Here is a 17,105-nt window from a genome sequence, read left to right on the forward strand (position 1 = left end):
AAAAAGCACAGGCTTCACACCAAGAGCACGGTCAGTCACAGTAGAGAAAAGAGAGTGATAATACCTGCCAAAAAGAGCACGTGTGACCTAAACCCTGCACAACTGGACACTCCCCATTCCCTTCCTCCTCCAACCCAGAATACCTTTTCTCCTTGCATGCCACTAACAATAAGACTCTTAAGAAACCCCACATTCGACTTACCTGTTCCTGCCATTTCTTTTCCTTTCCGGTACCCGCGGGACAAGATGAGCTGACATCCACCACACCTTAAAGAACCAGTGAAGAAGAGACAGTTAATATCGAAGAGAAGAAAACTCGATAGATCTACGTTTACCGGAATCCGCCCTTTTCCTTCCCATCAATATAACTGCACCCAAAACTCTTATAAAATAAACACCTCTAACCTTATCTCCGTCTCCGAGTCCTCTGTACCGACAGTAGCCTACCACAGGAACCTTATCATAAACCAAACACATGCAATTCAAAACCATTTCATGTCACAGAGTCCACAATCCTTCACAATCTAAAATTGGAAACATGTACTCACTATATTTGCCATTTTCTCATTTTGAGTATGACAGAGTCTAAACACATGTCACTAACTCATGTGCCAATCGTGATGCAGGAAAAGATGATACATACTTTTTTGTCATACTCATCTTAGTCATTCTCCACTTGCAAACAAAGTCTTGCACACTCATAGGGGCCTAATTAGCCCAAAGTATTTACCCACAGACAACCACAGGTAGCATAATTACTCTTTAAATATAATGGACACCTGTCAAGTGCATACATGCCATATACAGCACAAAGTATCATGATGAGTGGTACAACAATAGCCCAATGTTTGCGTGACAACATCACTATCACTAAAGCAAACACAGCATGTACAATATAGCAAAAGAAAGTATGTCTATGATACATTACAATGTTCATTGATGACTGAACTTCACAATGTACACATAATGTTGGCAATAATCTGTGAATAATGCAACTGTTAATAAGATGTTTTGGCCTATTTAGCATGCCCACAACACAATGAATAAGGAAATTGCTGTGTAGACACTTACCATTCAAATAACATGTACATGGTGCTATGATTCAGAGCTGTGATAACAATGTATGTGTTGCAATAGTAGTCTAGCAATACCTCCATGGTTTCCAACATGTAGAATGTCCACTCAGATGAGACATTACAGGGCCCAATGCACAGCCCTCACTTTCAAAATGGGTTCACCTCCTAACAGCTTTGAGTAAGTTTAGCAAGTAGGGCATGTGAAATGTCAGATGGACATCAAAGCCTCACATGAAGTTGTAACTCATCAGAAACCTCATGAAAAGTAGGTATGACTAAAACTTGTCAAAGACATGGATCAAGGTGCATTGGAATGGACAGAGGACAAAGACCTGAAAAACTTACCATCATGATATTGGGGGTATGGATCTAGGTGGCAAGGAGCAACCAGCAGAGTAGATATAGCAGTATAGTGGTACACATATAGCACAGTCTCATGTGCATCATCAGATGCTTTTGTACAGAAGACATAACATAGGAGAGTAATATGTCCATATGAACATTTCTATGTACGCACCTGTGAACCAATGTCAAGGACCTTATATCTATGTGTTCCTTAGAGTTCTTTGGCGCTTTGTACTTACCACATTGCACAGCCTAGATTCTATAATTTCATACATTGACCTGGCATAGGGATGAGAATGTTTTAAGTCAGTACTTACTCCCTACTGGATGCTGTGCTGCTCTCAAATGCCCATCCAAATCAGGGTAGGCCACTGCCAATATGCAGGCCATTAGGGGGATCAAGATCCAACGGGCACCCCTTCCCATTGGGATGACATCCCCAGCTGGGCCTCTGCAGTCTTCTGGGCCCAGCGTCTCAGGCCCTCCGACTGCTTCCTACAGTTGGTGTGCCACCGGCTGTGGAGCTCCCAGGGTCCACACTTTCTTGTCGATGGCATGCCAGATCCCCTTTTTCTGGTGGGCATTGACCTGCATGGATGACACAGACAAGAGGAGAAAATCATGTTACAAGCACCATCCCAAAAACAAGAAGTGTGAAACAAACATTTGTGCAAATAGCTATACATACACTTCCTCCAACATCCCCTTCTATGTGGAATGACCAGCTGCAGCCAGGCTATGTGAAGTGGAGTCAGGCATACAACATGCGTATCCAGTGTCAGGTCTTGGCTAGAAACATATGACCACACCACAAGCATGTCATCAAACATGGTATTTGTATAAAGGTATTTCAAACACCACCTTCATTTATCATGGTATAGAGTTTTTCGGTGGGTCAGGGTCCATACATTACACACTCCTTACTATGTGTCAGGTATCAAAACCATCTATGCACATGTGCACATGTCCATCTACCCACACATATCATTCCAATCCTTTGTTCCACCACATTTCATCAATATCATCATACACTCAACATTTCATACATTGGTATTGCAGTGCACTTACCTGCTCCCCTGGTGCACCTTAGAGATGTTCATACAGGAGTAGGACCTCCTCCATAAGCTTGTCCAGCTGATCAGCCGAGAAGGCACGGGATCTATCACCTGCGGGATGTGGCATGACTGCTCCCAGGTCAATACACAGCAGCTCAGGTTGTGAAGGTCTTGTTGGCAACAGTGTCAGGAGTCAAGTGAGGCATGAAGCATGAGATGGCAGTCACTTCCGCCACATACGGGACCATCATTGCCGGTGGACGTCATCATTGGCCCAAGTCTGCCAAAGGCAGGAATTTGTTCCAATGGTAATGTCTACTGAGGTTGTAACCGCCCATCGCCATGACAACATCCGCTGGCAGAGTTAGGTCATATCCTGATGTTCAGTACAGTAGGTCAAGCAGCTGATATTTTGAGGCTCATATATGTACGTTAATGTTTTGAAATTTGTTCATTGACTGGGATTTGTAGTTGTGATAATGTGCTAACTGCTGGCTCAATGCAAACATGTAGCAATGAGCATGAAATATGTATAGGATGTGAAAATGAAGTATCCTGAGTTATGTACATGAAACAGTGTTGACAACAAAGTAATGATGATCATGAACTATGTTACACATGTTAAGTGAGTCAAAGTCACATTCACAGTCAGTGGCATGTTTCTCCATTCAAAGATCATGCTAGGGGTAAGGGGGATCTGATTACAGTAATTAGGCAAATGTTGCCTAGGTATGTGCTGAGTACAATCTTTTCACAATTTCATGTGAAATAATGTAGCATTATGAGTGACGCTGGTGTGATCATACTTACGATGTATAGATTGAGTCATACACAAATTTTCTGATGCTGTCCCACATAGTTACCCTGGCATGAGAAGAGCAAGACAACCTCCAGTGTACTGTCCACTAGAAGACCTGCACACAATGGAGGAGCTACATGCCATCCAAATATACCACCTGGATAGGCAGACCATCATAGATCTCATTCGTCCGTTGGAGCCTGATCCGATGCCTGCCATTCCTAATCCCAATTGTATACATCCCATTATACAAGTCATGTCAGTGCTACACTTCCTGGCCACTTGGTCCTTTCAAATACAGTGGGCCTAACTGCAGGGATGTCTCAGCCCATGTTCAGTCTGGTTTTGAAGGCTGTACTTTCTGCATTGTTGAAACACTTGGACAGCTACATCAGATTTCCCCAACATGAGGATGTGGCCAAATGAAGCTTTTTATGCTTTGGTACACATTTCACATGTGGCTGGAACCACAGATGACACCCATGTTGCCTTGGTTCCCCCAAGTGCCCATGAACAGGTATATAGGAACAGGGAAAAACTTCCACTCCATCAAGGCCCAAGTGGTTTGTATGGCCGACCTCTACATTTCACAAGTTTATGCTAAGTATCCTGGGTCAGTCCCTGATTCCTTCATCATGTGGGGCAGCAATATCTCACTGCTAATGATATAACTATACATAGAGTGGGCCTGGCTGGTTGGTAAGCCACATGTGTAATGTGTGTCTGTACCTTTTATTGGCTAGCATATATGTGGATGTCCAAGATTAATGTTTGGACTGTTGTAACCCTATCTTACAAGGGACTCTCACTGAGTTCCATGCCCAGACTGTCAGGACAGTGGGATGGTAGTGTTCTTTTCCACAATAAAGACCTGCTTGGTATTTGAGGTGGGGCCAATGGTGCCGTGTGTGTTCATTTGTCTCTGACACGTCATAATATGGTATCCAGACCAAGTAACATCATAATGTTCTGTGTTGTAGGTGAGGGAGGGATAGTGTGCACCTGGCACAGTGTGCCCACTCCCACTGGTGGAAGGACCATCATTCTCAAGGGTGTTGACAGGAGACTCAGATACCTGTACTGGGGAGGCACACGATGAAAGACAATGTCCTTGGGACACAGGTTTAGGGGCGAATGGTTGCCTGTGATGCAGATGCAACAGGGCTGGGAGGAATCAATGTGGGCAGTGTCCAAATATCCAGGGGTGTTTTCGTTACTGGGGCCTTCATCCAGAGGAGTAGTGTCAGTGACTGGTGTCCTCTCCAGGTTGAGAATGGCAAGGTTACCTGTAGGTGAAGTGGAACACATAGTAGCTGTAAGTGATGCAACAAGTGATTTTTATCTTTGACAATTAGACATGCTATATGACATGCACACACTGCCTTTACTTGATCCCCTGATATAACAATGACAGCTGCTTCCAAATCTGGGTTAGAGCAATGTGGGATCCAGAGATTTGCAATTACATGCACCATGCTCCAGGCTGTTGGAGTTTGTTGGTGTTCAGATGGATGCTGATACCCTTATATCTTTTCTGAGTAAAGACATGCCAATGTACATTTGTCTCCTAGTGATTGGTTCATCTGACAGCTAGACAATGCACAATGGGGACAAAGCTGGCACACAGTATGGGAGTTAGCATTTGACCTGGGCCTCTGTATGGATGTACTGCAAGTACATCCAGTCCCATTGAGTCTACCTCCCCCAGGTGAGTATATGACATTGTTAGGAAGGTTTTCTCAAAGGACAGTTTGGTAGGGGACACATTGCTGAGTAGGTTCTCATTCGGCTAATGAGGCTACTGGATTTGGGAGACAGGATCACATGGATTGTGGGTACTAAGTATGATTTTACACCACATGATGCCTGTTGGCCTAATTTGGGTTCTCCATTTAACTAGCAGCACCTCATCTCTGACCGAGATGATTCTGGCAACCGGGCGCATGACATGGAAGACTCCTGAGGGGAATCGTGGTCGATCAGATCCCATCCCTTCCTATCAGTTACCGAAAGTCTCAGATAGGCAAAGACAACAGAGGCAGAATATAGTTCATTACAGATTTATTGAAGTAACTGCATCTTATATAAAAAGGCATGCATTGCAATAACTAGGATGATAAAGTACAATAAAAGCAAGCAGGTGACTAATAGAGTAAAACAAAAGAAGAGACCTACCATACTGTCACTAGGAGTGATATGTATATATTTCTCCTACCCACTCTATATTGAGCACAGCGTAATAAGCCTAATCTGCCCTTTGAGTTTTCCCCCTGGGGGTACATTATTCCTCACATCTGGGGGAGGAAGCCTGTAGTCTAGAGAGACACCGTCCCCATGTGGATTAGGGGTCAGGCCATCTAAGCAGGTAACAGCAACAAAGCAATCAGTATCCAGTCATGGTCATGTAGCTGGAATTTTGCTTCATGTGTCTAGGACAAAGGGGTGTTTTTATGATAAAACAACTGACATTCTAAGAAATGGTCCCCAAGTATGAGTGTGTATTTTGCTGTGAATGTTGGAGACACAGCATACCACATTTGTCAGCAACCCTATCGGACTGTAGCCTTGATGAAAGCACAAAGTGAAATAAATGTCCAACTAAGAACGGGATGCTTTCCTAGGTGAAAGTACAATCAGATAAAGAAAATAAAACAGCACAGCAAATGTGGCTTATTGCTAGGAAAATAAAGCAAAGCTGAATAAAATGTAACTGAATTAAAGTGTACAGCGGCAGGCCTCGTTAGCTAAAACAAAATGTCTAGAACATGGCTAAAATAGCTATACAACAACATCAGTAGCTGTGTCTAGCTTGTAATAGTACTGGAAACGGGCCTTAGAATTTCTGTCATTGCCATAGACTGTACGACAGTGGTGCATTCAGGAGGGGTTACACTGATTGTTAATTTCACATGCAAGACATTTTAAAATGTAGTGCACTGTTCTTGTTTTATTACAGGTGGAACAGTGCCTACTGGGAGTTATAGTGCTGTCAGTCCCTGTACTCCACATGCCATACGCAAATACTGTGGCCCCAGGTGAGTTTAGTTGATATGTGGCAAGCCAGAGAGGAGTATTTAGACATTTGTACACCGGGGTGGTGGGTGGTTTGGGCATTGAGGTGGGGAAAAGTGATCAGTGAGCATGCAAGACAAAACCTTTTGGTGACATGAATGGTGTTGTGACTTACCATATTCCACTCACCTAGCTATTCCTGTCAGGCCATCAGGATGCAGGATGTCCAAGATCTTCTCCTCCAATGATATGAAATGTGGGGGAGGAGTCAGGGGTCCACTGCCAGTCTTGCAGACCACCAGCTCATGTTTGGTGGCCATGGAATGTACCTTCCCCCTGAGGTTGTTCCACCTGTTCCTGAGGTCCTCCCTTGTGCGTAGGTAACTGCCTACAGGATTTATCCTATCGACTATCCTTTGCCACAACTTCATTTTTCTTGCTATTGATATTTGCTGGACCTGTGCTTCAAAAAGATATGGCTCGTCCACTATCACTCTCAACTCCTCATCAGTGAAACATAGATGTTTTTGTGGGGACATGGTAGTGATAGAAGAGATGGTGAGGGAGTGAGAAATGTGTTGATAAATGTTTAGTGATGAGGTGTGAGTGCTGTGATGTGAGTGAGTGATGTATTTTCTGTAATGTGTGGGATACAAAATTGTGTTGTGTATGTTGTGCAAGTGTGGGTTGAGTGCTGAGTGAAATGTGTAGGGGTGCCTATTGTTTGTTTTTCTTGCTCTTTTTATATTTTTGTAATCTCAGGCTGTGAGTGGCGGTCTGATTGCAAATGATTGTGGGTTGTACAGGGGTGTGTTTTATAGTGTAGTATGTAGGTGTGTCGTGTGTGTGGATGTGTGTCAGGTGTGGTGTATTCAAATTATCCAATGTGGTGTTGTATTCTGACTGATGTGACTTCAGACTGCCGCAGTTCACAACGCCAATGGCTTTCCTCCATGCAAGAACTGCTCTTGTGATATGTGGATCGTAATTTGATCAGGGGCTTTTTGGGCGGCTGGAGGTGCTAGTGGTAGGCCACCTTTTTTCCCGTCTTACAGTGTCCTGGTAGTGTCTGGAAGCTGAGCTGTGTAACTCTTAATACCGTGCTCGGATGTCTGTCAACTTGGGGGTCTATTGGTGGCTGCCACTGCGGCGACTTACCATCAGACCACCAAATTCGCAATGAGGCCCTTAATCTGCATTTCAAATACATGGCTATATCTGCATACATTAAATTTTCAGATTAACATACATGTGGAAAAGATTTCCCTGCAGGCTTGCCTCATCCATATTGGACATGAGCATGCTCCCTGATATTGTAGGTGTCTAGTGACCTTGAGGAAAAAAACTCATTCCCTATATTGTATTATGGAAATTCACTGTTTACCTTCTTTTCCTGTGTTAAACAGGCACTCACCCTGCAATAGGAGCACTCATTCTCAACAAGTATCTAATGTATAGTGCAGTCAGAACATAATGGGTATCCAAACAAGTAAATAATCATTGATGATAAATAGAATAGTAAAATGTAAAAGCTTTAGTTACTTTTTGAAGGCTAACAAATACCAAACTTGACAAATCACTTCTGTGACTCAGTCAGGCTCTAAACAACAAATTTTTTATTTTATTAAATTCAAATTCATTTATTAACTTTTTCTATGGAAAAAACATGCAGAATTTGACTATACAGTTGTATTTTAAATCACATACTAGTTTTGTAAACCTGTAACAATTTACAACATGTGAGATATTTAACAAGAATCACTTATGAGTTTTTCTCTCGCAAGGGGTCATCTCCCCCAAGATGTCAATTGAAGCATCTCATTTTAATATGTAGTGTGGTCAGTTTTACGTATATTTTGCGCATTAGCTTCAGGCCTTAGGCCTCTGTGCACTTTGCCCTAAATATATTTTATTCATTTGCTAACAGCTTAGAGCCTCTGTGCACTTTACTCTAAATGCTTTCTATTAGGCTTCGTACTGTTATTTTACAGAATAGCCAGTTCTACGGTGTTGTTTTTTATTCATATCACACTGTTTTGCCTACTTCAGCACTGGAGTTCTTCATAACATATTCACTCTGTGCTTTAGTCAAGGATACAGTCTGGTACATTGCCGATAGACGTGGTAGGAGTCTAGACTTGCCATTCCTGCGTAGGAACATTTTGTGATCACAATGACATGTTAGTTATAAAATCACTTCCTTGTCCCAATACATGCAAGAGGGAGATTCCGACCAGGGAACCATAACTAGACGCTGACTGCCTCGTTGCAGATGCTGAACCAGATCACAGGCCTTTGCTCAGGTATGAGTGTGTCCGTCTCCCTAGTGATACAGAAAGGCAAGCTGAAAGCTTAAGATGCTGTGCTCCAAATAGAACAAGCAGAGGGAGAGTAGAAACTGTTAGGAATTATGATAGCTTTATTTCTATGTTTTACTCTCCTGGTTACTATATCAATCCTACTATGTTGTATTGTTCTGGTTATTGCGGCTCACGCCTTAATATCTAAAATACAGTTGTTTTATTAAAACATTATATAAAACTTATACTGTCTTTGTCATTTGTATATGAGACCATATTGTGAATGAGAGAGTTGGTTTGGATCTGAGTGACCACGACTTCCCTGAGAAGTTCCAAAGATGTCATGCGCTCGGCTGCCCAATCATTTCTTCCCCGTGGGAGAAATGAGGCACTGCTAGTTAGCCGGAGCAACAACCGGATTTAGGGTGACAGAGTTCCTTACACGTGGGTCAGACTCAGTCCCCCACACCGTTATCGATCCTGCTGCCTAGAAATCCAGTAGTCTCATTTAGGATAATGAGAGCCCACGCGACATGGCGCCGCCAACGTTTGGTCTGGCTCTAATGTTTGGGTCCGAATGACTCTCTCGGTCTCGTATATATTTTGACTCCTCGGTTCCGTATACGGAGACGTCCGTGGGGCTGAGGGTTTCCGCCACCACAGGTTGGGTACATCCTCATACTTTGTGGTTGGTTGTTCAAGCTTGAACTTTGAAAGGAAATACCCCGATATTGGTGTGCCTTCTCTGTCCTAGAGCTATTATTGTTATACTAATGGCGAATCCAGTTGTAATAAATATACCGCTTAATATGCGATTGCCGCTCACGGGTCATCTGATAGCACATGGACTGACGGTCCAGGGGGGTCCGGTCACTTTTGTGGTGGACGCCCATGAAGCCTATAGAACAGAACTTTTTTATTCTTGGGTCGTATTTCCAGCAGCTGATGGGGGTACAACTACTTTTCACGAATATACTGTTGCGAATGTCCCTGGACAATACAGGGCTTATGCATACTTAGAAATACCTTTATCTTATCAAGAACACCATAATTGGCTTGATGGCGCCCTCCCACATTCAGTAACACCAGTAAGGTTAGGTCCGTTGAGTAATGATGGTCCGACCTGGCCTTTATTGGCTACATATACACCATATCCTGGAGTGGCAAATGTGGCAGTGGCTGAGGTGCGTCGTTTATATGTGGAATTAACTGCAACGTACAGACGATTAGTTCAGTTTGTGATGCAGACATTAAATACTATTGCAGCGCGTGCTGCTCCAGCTCACCCACATGCGGTGGTACCGGGAATCAATCCGGCCACTGTACACTCTGTAATGGGCAAAGTACCGGCTAAACGTGAGGAGACTCCATTTTGGCTGGCGCAAAAAATTAATACGCTGGAAGCAGTATTTCCCCATACGGGACCTCAGGATAAGCATAGAATTTTGACGATGTGTTTGCCGTATGGGATGGTTCCTACGGTGGATCTTTGTAATACTTGGGGCACGGTGTTTGCCGCACTCTATACTACAGCACACGGTACACCGACTTTGGCTAATTTGCCGGAGGTGCTTAAACAAATTCAGGATGAATATGGGGCTGCCCCTGCCTTAGATTTAGGCATGCAATTGATGGGTAATTTTGACGCGGTTTCTTCTATTATTTTGAGTAATCTCAAGGGGGAGGCTGTAGCACTAGCAGTGCGAATGCGTCTTCGGGACGTTCCGCTGATTAATCAGGAGCGGGAACTTCCGAGAATAATAGCTGAAACATATTCTAGTATTGGTCGTGATAGCCTAGGGGCTCGACCGCAGAAGCCACAATTGCAGGGTAAAAATAATAAGGACAATTCTAAGCAACAGCAACCTGAGGGTGCGAAGAAGCGCTGGGATAAGAAACAGCAAACACCTAAGAAAGATGGTGGGCAGTCTCCGCAACCGGAGACCCCGCAAAATAAGTATAATCTCAGGAATAGGGATACTTTGAAGACGCCTGATAGATATCAATATACTGATACGCGCCAATCTCGTTCCTTTCAGGACTCCTCGGAGAAAAGAAGTGAGAGAGGTGGGCGGTCAGAGCGGAGGACAGAGTACGTGAAACCGAGACAGGATTCACAACGCTCAGCTGAGGTTTCTATTAAACAAGAACAGCAATTTAAAAAGAAGAAAGTGGCAGCAGTTTCAGTTAGACATGCCGCTCAAGAAGAGAGTTCTCTTGACGAACAAGACATGGGCCTTAGCGCTGTTAGACAGCACGGCAGAGGTCACAATAGTTCGCCGGAGTCTTCTAGAGCATCTGGAGGCGAAAGCAACTGATGACTTCATACAAGTCGAGACGGCGGATATGCGAGTCTCTGATCCTGATCAAGTATATCTTGTGACTTTACGATTAGAAGGGGACATTGACCGCGTTGTACACGCCATCTTTTGGGACCATGTGGTGAAATCATATGATGTCCTGTTGGCCGAACAAGATTGGCCACCTGACTTTGTTCGCGACTGTCCGGTTGGGGAGGAGGTTATTGCGCCTTCCTTTTCACCACTTGTTCCGAGAGAACTAGCGGAGTCATATGGTACATCATGGGCTCTAGCACAAGCCCCCGCCCTATATAGAAATAATGTGGGGTGGGATAAACATTCACCTTATCATGTCATTCCCATTAAAGGAGAACCTCAGCCACAGCTGCAATATCCTATTAAATTTGAAGCAAGGGCATCTGTTCGGAAAATTCTTACACAATTGGAGTACCAAGGTGTGATTGAGCCTTGTGTCTCGCCGATGAATAATCCCTTATTTCCGGTTGCTAAACCGGACCATTCCTATAGGATAGTGGTGGATTACAGACATTTGAATAGTCATACACGCACATATGCAATACAGAATTCACATAGCGCTGCGCTTATGAATAATATAGTGCGTAAAAAATACAAAACAACCTTGGATATCTCGAATGGATTTTTCTGCCAGAATATAGCACCCGAAAGTCGGGACTATACCAGTTTCAGTGCGTTTGGCTCTCAGAAAAAGTTTTGTCGTTTACCTCATGGGTATAAGAATAGCCCAGGACTGTTTTCGGCTCGTGTGACTGAACTTCTGCACGAGTTGGACCCTGAGGCGTTATCATATGTTGATTACATTTATTTGACGGACAATGAGATTCTACAACATCTCAGACGCGTATGGCGCATTGTTGTGGGTTTTGCTGATATTGGTTATAAGTTTAATTTTAAGAAATCGAAGATTGCCTTCCTCAGTGTTATTTTCCTGGGATATGAGTTATCGAGTGAGGGCAAGAGCCTGGCGCCACATTTTTTGGAGAAATGTGCTTTACTGCAGCCTCCTAACATGGTTCGGAAGCTCCAGTCATTGTTGGGGTTTCTGAATTTTGGCAGAACTTACATTCCTGATTATGCTACACGTATAAAACCCTTATATGAACTGATTCGCCCGAATTTTTCAAGTAGATTTTGGACGATTGAGCATACACACATACTGCGAGAGTTGCAGAATGATCACTTAGCGGTTAAACATTTACACACACGGGACAATAAAACTCATTTGGTCATCAGGGTGATTCCTGGGGCTGTTGGATTTACGTATGTCACCTTTAATGAAGGGGAGACAGTCCCGATAGCATACAAGTCCCACTTGTATTCTGCTGCAGAACAACGTTTTGCACAGACTGAGAAAATTCTCACTGCAGTACAGATGGCGGTGATCAAAGAAAGACCGCTAGCCCAGGGCCAACGCATTATTGTTGTTTCCCCAATTCCGGCCTTAGAGGCTGTTACAAAAGCGAGTGTTCCTAATTCGAAAGCTTTACACCCGCGGTGGATACAATGGGCTACGTCTTTGACGGCCACTGATGTGGATTACATATTTGACCCTAAGCTGCAGACTCAAGAATTTCTTTAATATGAAATAGAGTACCCAGTTCCTGCTGGCACATTGCCTATTGACCAATATGAAGTGGTCATGTATACCGATGGCTCTGCGCAACCGGCGGTTGGGACTAAACAACAGTATTCTGCTGCATGTGCGGTGGTGAGCGGGACTATGGAGGGGGAAGTCTTCTGCCCCCGACATACTTATACTAAAACCTTGGGAGATTGCACGGCGCAGCTGGCTGAGCTCAAAGCTCTTTTGTTAGCGTTGGATCATGCAGAGCCGGCGATATTGACCTTGCTGGTCTGTGACTCCTACTACTGTGTGCAATCCTTCAATGAATATCTGCATTATTGGAAAATGAATGGGTTCAGAGATTCTAAAGGCAACACCATTAAACATAAATTGTTGTGGGGTAAGGTTGCGGGTCTGAAAGAAACGCTTCCTAAAGTCCATGTTGTACATACACTTGGACACCAGCGCGTTGGAATACACGTTGCTGGGAATACTTTGGCTGATGAGGCTGCAAAGTCGGCAGTGGCTATCGCCACTGTAGCCGCGGTGATTAGTTCGAGTTCAAAACCAGACATAGAGATTTCGGCTGCCATAAAAGCTACTGCTGATGGCACGCCATTTCCTAAAGGATTCCCTTCTAAATATAGTTACTGCTTGAGTGGTGCACTAAATGCTGTTGTTAATATTCCAGGCGTTGGTGTACGTGAGTTACCGAATAAGATTGAGAGACCTCGATTAATTTCTGCAGCACATGAAGGGGTGGCATCTGCGCATGCTGGTGTGGCTGCCACGATTTCACTTTTACAGGCCCATTATTGGTGGCCTGGTCTCTATAAGGAGACTAAGCAGTATGTCCTTTGTTGTGACGTATGTCAACAAATTAAAGCATCGTCGGCTAGACGCCCGCAGCAGACTCCTCTTCTGATATCAAATAGACCATTACAGTGTGTGTACTTGGACCATTGTGGTCCACTGACACCAGATAGTGCATACAAATACATATTGGTTGCTGTAGATTCGTGCTTCAGATTTGTGTGGGTCTGGCCACAGCGCTCGGCTGACGCTCGGACTGTTATTAAAGATTTGCGTATCTTTGTCGATACATTTGCAGTTGCGGCTTTTCATTCGGACCAGGGCCCTGCTTTTGCCTCTAAGGCATTCAGGGACACCATGGCTTCGTTGGGGGTCCAACTCCAATTCTCGTCTCCGTTTCATCCCGAGGGAAATTCTGTCGTGGAGCGTTTAAATCGTGATTTAAAGCAATCCTTAACAGCCAGGGTTATAGGTACGGGTCGTAGTTGGCTAGCCCACCTGTATGGAGTACAGAGAGCACTTAATAACTTGCCTAGAAGGTCACTGGGGGGTCGGACTTCATATGAGTGCCTGTTCGGAACACGAATGTATGTTCCTGATCTAGATGGTCCTGGTGTGGAGGCGGCAGATACGCCCTTTTACATAAATGATCGTGTCACTGTTTTGCAGGATTTACAACAATTTCGTGAAGATAACTCTTCTGCGAGTGCTGCCTCCTCTGGAATTAAGGATGAGCCAGTAACACCTACTGGTTGGATACCCAGGATTGGGGATCTAGTGCGTGAAAAGGTTGCAGTAAAGAAAGAATTTGGTCCTTCTTATCGAGCACCTGTCCCGGTGTTGGGGGTGAGCGGCACGAGAACTGTGATTTTGCCGCCGCTGCGAGGGGCCAAAGGAAGTCGTTTTGTTTCCATTGATAATGTCAAGTTACAACATGTGGCCGATTCTGCACAGCAGACCAAGAGGGACACCCAGTAGTTCCGGCATCCCTCTCACTACTGGGGAAGAAGTCCCGCTGCAGGTGATTTGCACCGACCCTGTTTCCTCTCCGAGCTTGGGGAGGGTGGAAGATGATCTTGCGATTGTTCCACAGTCAACGATTGATATCGATTCTTTTTCTCAAGTTGCTGTACGTTCTACTGATGTTTCTGAACATGTGATTTATAGCGTACCTAGGAGAGAACCTCCATCAGCTTCCTTGTTCACTGTTGCACCTTTTGTAAGAACTGCCTCTGGCTACTTCAACGACGCGGATGCGGCTGTATCCAGCTCTTCGTCTTCGCTGTCTTCAATCCGAGGTCCACGTAAGCTACTCAGTTGGCTTAAACGTACATATTTTGTTATTCCTTGGAACTATTTGTGGCTTTTTATGGCTGTACTGACTCTTTTTTTATGGTTGGGATTTGTGGTTACCTTTTTTCTAGTAATACATGGTCATTTTCTTCCTGATCGATCAGATATTGAGCACGTGGAGACTGTGTTGAGACCACATTTTTCGTCTCATATGGTTCGAAGAGACTTATCCAATGTGAACATTTCTGCAATACCAATTCCGGATGGGATTGTGTGGGATAAAGTAATGTTTGATATATATGGTCCCACTGAATTGATTCAAATAACGTATGTTCTTAAGTTATCAATGAATGATATTGTTATTCCAGGCATTGTTTCTGATGATTGGGATGTGAAGACAGTAGATGCTATGCTAAAAGATTTGCAATATTATACTGTCTATGACGATGAAGATGCTTACCAATTTAGAGATAATCATGGTGATATGTTTTGCTACACCTATTATGGACACCACTTTATTCACAAAGCGAGTAGCCCTAAGTCCATCTTTAATTATGTACAATGGGAACATTGCTCGACTCCTCCACAAGGGAGTTCGAAAACGTATAATGATAAATTTGCATATTTTTCTGGGCATGATCAGCGAAATGCTAAGTCTTACTATTTTAAAGTGACACCGTATTCGAATAAGCAAATTTTGTTGACCGATACTAAATTACTGTATTCTAATTCGTTTGTATCTAAACTTTCGGTCGAAGGATATGAATACTGGTTGAAGACTGTTGACTTGAAAAGTGTTTGGGGTACGAAAAATTGGCAGATGCAAGGCAGAGATACATTATTTCGAGCATGCATTATCCCTGTGCAAATGATTTTCCTCAATGACACAGTACAACAGACTAGTTGTTTGGGCTTGGCGTCGATTAGAGAATTGACTTTGCCTAGTATACCTGTCCCTTCTAAATTAAATAACTGGCAGCACTATGTGAATGCTACTTTTAGTGAATTTACGCATTGGGTCCAGAATGGTACGCTTAACGCTTCATCGTTACATCCGGGCGGGTGGTTATTGTGGCCTGTAGACACTAATCAGTGTCATCAACGTTTTGTTACCTCTTCTGGGGGGTTCAGGACTAGTAGGGCAGACCCTCGTTACATTTCACCAGAACATGCGGTAATTAAAAACACTTTCCAGGTGCTTTCTAACGGCAGTTACATTGTTCTTAACAGCGAACGCTGCTGTGGCATGCGTGCCGGAATAGTTTACGTCGTTGTCGTCAACAAGGCCGTTACGTGCTGCGGGAATGTGTTGTTTCCCCCTACTGAATTTAGGGAGGTAGCGGACATCTGGCCTCATATGGCTACTTCCAAGGTTGATTTCGACAAGTTGAGTCGGCTGAAAGTTTTATTGTTTCAAAAGCATGTGGCCCTTACATCTGCTAGCGAGACCTACGCACTTCAAGTGGCAAGGTCATCGGCGGAGATACAGTCCCTTTTGAATACTAACTTTCCGAGTCACTTCGGTGAACTTGTGGGACGTATATTTAATGCATCCAGCACTGCTGGTATTGCTCATTTTTTCAAAGCCGTTGGTGTTGGTTTCGTTCACACCTTCTCTTCCATATTCGGTTTGATACCTTCGGCTATACACTCTATTTTCGGAAGCATTTTTGGGGGTTTCCCGATTACTTTGGCTTTATTGGCTGGAGTTTTGCTGTTGTTGCTATTTTTTCGCAATGGCTGTCCCGCCGCAACGAGATCCTGTATTGCTGCTCCCGTCAGCACAGCTGTGTCGTGAACGCATGATGCAGCGTTTTGGAGCAACACTCCTGGCTCATCTGGAGTGTGACTGGTCTTTGTCGTTCCGACCGGTTTTGGATTGTGTGCAACCCGTGTTTCGATGCCTTTGGTGCTCGTTTGAACATGCACTGGCTTTCTGTCTCTCACTGCAGCGCTCTCCAGTGGTTGATCTTGATCTGTTGATGTTCCCGATTAGGGCTCATTCCCAGACTTGTGCACTACGGTTGCGTTTGCTTCGTGAAGCGGATTATGAGATTCCCTTCCTGGAGAAAGATGGTTTTGTCTCTTTCCTTGGCACTACACGGGGTGCCGCCCTGAATGGTTTTGGGGCTTTGGAACACACCTGCTCCATGGTACTTTGTGGCGTGGATCTTCCGATATTGACCTATCTCGAAGTGGAGGAGCTTCTACGTTCTATTGCTTCTGTTTGACAATTGGATTTCTTTCTCTCTCTCCCGACTAAATTGACACTATATTGCAATTCGCTCTATCGTCACATGTTTCCTAAATTTATGGCTTTGTTGTCTTCTCATCTTGTCGAAATGTTGGGTTTAAATTTAGGTCATGTTTTTTTTTTTTCTTTTTTTTTTTTTTATGTTGTTGGAACCACTTGCTACCCACAAGGGGAGGGTGTAGTGTGGTCAGTTTTATGTATATTTTGCGCATTAGCTTCAGGCCTTAGGCCTCTGTGCACTTTGCCCTAAATATA

The sequence above is a fragment of the Pleurodeles waltl genome, chromosome 1_1, assembly GCF_031143425.1.
Source record: "Pleurodeles waltl isolate 20211129_DDA chromosome 1_1, aPleWal1.hap1.20221129, whole genome shotgun sequence".
Lineage (NCBI taxonomy): Eukaryota > Metazoa > Chordata > Amphibia > Caudata > Salamandridae > Pleurodeles > Pleurodeles waltl.